Source organism: Gossypium arboreum, chromosome 6, assembly GCF_025698485.1.
Source record: "Gossypium arboreum isolate Shixiya-1 chromosome 6, ASM2569848v2, whole genome shotgun sequence".
Taxonomy (NCBI): domain Eukaryota; kingdom Viridiplantae; phylum Streptophyta; class Magnoliopsida; order Malvales; family Malvaceae; genus Gossypium; species Gossypium arboreum.
In genome coordinates, this window is record NC_069075.1 from 14,790,272 (window position 1) to 14,793,833 (window position 3,562).

At 37.5% G+C, this 3,562-nt stretch overlaps 1 non-coding gene across 1 annotated transcript; it reads left to right on the forward strand.

Moving 5' to 3' along the window:
- Positions 1 to 852: 852 nt before the first annotated feature.
- LOC128295048 (small nucleolar RNA R71) lies at positions 853 to 959 on the forward strand. The gene has a single exon (XR_008285355.1). It is a non-coding gene; the product is annotated as a small nucleolar RNA R71 (small nucleolar RNA).
- Positions 960 to 3,562: the final 2,603 nt, after the last annotated feature.

Here is a 3,562-nt window from a genome sequence, read left to right on the forward strand (position 1 = left end):
TTGTATTCTGTACTTACCAATTTCTACTCATTGCGGTCTACCTCACCTTTACCTTTACTTATCTCAGTTTCTGGCCTTGGTTTTGCAACTAACCCTTCCTCATCTTGAATGGCAATCGCGTTGAGTTGCTCCATTGGGTTAGATTCAGTGTTGCTTGGCAAACTACCTTGTGGTCGTTCGAAAATTAACTTAGCGAGCTATCAAATCTGAGATTCGAGCCCCTGGATTGATGCCTGTTGATTTTTTAGTGCTGTCTCAGTATTCTGAAAACGAGTTTCTAACACCGAGATGAATTTGGTTAGCATCTCCTCAAGGTTCGGCTTCTTTTGTTGCTGGTAAGGTGGTTGTTGAAAACCCGGAGGATGTTGTGGCCTTTGATTTCCTTGACCACCCCACGAGAAATTGGGATGGTTCCTCTAACCTGCATTATAAGTGTTACTATATGGGTTATTTTGGGATATAGAGCTATTGTTACCCATATATTGGACTTGTTCCTCGTCGGTGCTAGGGTTGAAGGGTTGATATTCTGTGCATGCTACTCCTCCATTTGAATCGCACCTCATCACTGGATGTACCTGAGTAGAACCACACAAACCATCAATCTTTTTATTTAAGAGTTCTACTTAGTTAGATAACATAGTAACCACGTCGAGGTTGAAAACACCGACTGCTTTCATCAGCTTTGTTCTCATAACTTGCCACTGATAGTTATTCAGTGACATCTCCTATATAAATTCGTACGCCGCCTCAGGTGTCTTATTATTGATAGTTCCTCCAACGGCTACATCAATCATTTGCTGAGTCGAAGGATTCAGGCCATTATGGAATGTTTGAACCTGTAGCCAAAGCGGTAACCCATGGTGAGGGCACCTTCTTAAAAGGTCCTTGTATCTCTCCCATGCATCGTCGAGTGTTTCTAAATCCATCTGCACAAAAGAAGAGATATCATTACGTAATTTGGCTGTTTTAGCCGGTGGAAAATATTTTAATAAAATTTTTTTGGTCATTTGTTCCCAAGTAGTGATTGACCCTCATGGTAACGAGTTCAACCATTGTTTAGTCTTATTCCTTAACGAAAAGGGAAACAATAGAAGGCGGATGGCATCATCAGAAACGCCATTAATTTTAAAGGTATCGCAAAATTCTAGGAAATTTGTCAAGTGAGCATTGGGATCCTCGTCCTACAAACCATCAAACTGAACAAACTGTTGTATCATTTGAATTGTGTTAGGTTTCAATTAAAAATTATTTGCAGCAATAGCAGGTCTAACTATACTTGACTCAGTTCCTATTAAATTAGGTTTAGCATAATCATACATAGTGCGCGGAACAGGATTTTGATTAACAGCTATTGCAGGAGGTAGCAGATTTTCTTGGTTTTCAACCATCTCCTCGGTTGTGGTTTGAATATCGTCCTCTTACTCGTTCTTTGTGTATCTTAAGCTTTGCCTTATTTCTCTTTGGTTTCTGTGAACTGTGCGATCGATCTCACTGTGAAAAAGTAATGGTCCTGACGGGTTTCTTCTAGTCATAAACTATAAAAACCTGCCAGGAAAAGGGAAAAAGAAGAATTAGTAATAAAAATTAGAGTAAAATTTAAATTGCAGAAAAACTAAATGGCTAAAGTAATAAAAATCAAGTGTTCCTAATATCTTAGTTCCTTGGCAATGGCGCCAAAAACTTGATACATGATATTCGTGATAGGTTTTAAATATTTATAATGAATTGTTCTTGAAACTAACTATTATCACGATGAAGACAAGTGTACTTATCGAACAATAGTATAGTTTTAGCAAGACCGAGTTGTCGAACCCAAAGGAACTAAAAGTACTAGTAATGACTGTCTTTTTATTATCTAGCCTAAGAATAATGGGGTTTGTTTTAACTAACTAATTAACTAAACTAAGAATTCATAGAAAATAGAATTGGGGAATTACTTTTGGAAAAACGATTGAATTAAGACAATACCTAAGGAAAAATCCACCTAGACTTCACTTGTTATTTGACTCTAAATCGGATGATTTATTCATTTGACTTGATCTGTAGAAATCCCTAAGTTATATTATTATCCCTCTCGAGACTAACAACGTCTAACCCTAGGTTGAATAATTGAAATCTCTTTCTAATTAACCCCCTAGGGTTGCATTAACTCGATCTATGGATCCCCTTATTAGGTTTCACCCTAATCCGGCAAAATCTTGTCACCCTATCTCTAGGCGTGCAGTCAACTCCGCTTAATTATGACAAATGTACTCTTAGATAGGGTCTATTCCTCCTCTGAATAAGAGCTTAACTTGAATCAATATCCTGGAATATCAAGACAAGAATTAAGAACACATAATTAAGAACAAGTCAAATATTTATCATACAATTCAGATAATAATAACAAGATCTGTTTTAGGTTTCATTCCCCTTAGGTATTTAGGGGTTTTAGTTCATAACTAAAAAGGTAAACATCTCAAAAGAATAATGAATACAAAACATAAAGAAAAACCCAAAACTCCTGAAGGGAAATTGAGGGGAGATCTTCAGTCTTGATAATGAATCCAGCTTCTGAGATGGATCAATTAGCTTTCTTTGAGTAGTTCCCTGCTTCCTCCTCTGTGCCTTCTTTTTCTCCTTCTCTAGGGTGTATTTATAGGCTTTAGAATGCCTAAGAACCCTCAAAATTGGCCTTTTCCGAATTGGACTCAATTTGGGCTCGACAGGGACATGCCCGACAATTACTTCAGGCCGTGGTCAAGCCTGTTAAATAGGCACGGGTGTGTGGTCCACCTGTGTGAGTCGTGCTTCGATTCTGTCAAATTGGCATGGCCGTGTGGTCTGCCCGTGTAAAGAGGTCCAAGATGTGTTGATTTTGTACGTTAGCCCATTTTATCTGTTTTTAGCCCGTTTCTCGTTCCTTTCACTCTCCTATGCTCACCTAAGTATAAAATTTGAAATTAAGGCATTAGGAGCATCAAATCCACCAATTTTAAGGAAAAATCATCTATAAAATGTGCTAAGCATGGGATAGAAATATGTATAAATTACGGTTTATCATTGATAGATAGAGGTTTCACGCGATCGAGTTTTTCTCCCTGGGGTGCACCTGTGTTATTTGTGAAAAAGAAAGATGGAACTATAAGATTGTGCATCGATTATAGACAGCTGAATAAGGTGACTATAAAGAATAAGTATCCCTTGCCATGGATTGATGATTTGTTTGATCAACTGAAAGGGGCTATGGTATTTTCAAAGATAGATTTGAGATCAGGCTACTATCAGTTGTGAGTTAAAGACTTTGATGTGGCAAAGATTGCTTTCTGGACGAGGTACGGACACTATGAGTTTTTGGTTATGCCTTTCGGACTTATTAATACACCTACTCTTTTCATGGATTTGATGAACCGGATCTTCAGATAGTATTTAGATCGGTTTGTGGTTGTGTTCATAAATGATATTTTGATCTACTCCCATGATGAAACCAAACATACCAAACATTTGAGACTCATATTACAGACTTTGCAAGATAAATATTTGTATGCAAAGTTCAATAAATGTGAGTTCTGATTAAGTGAAG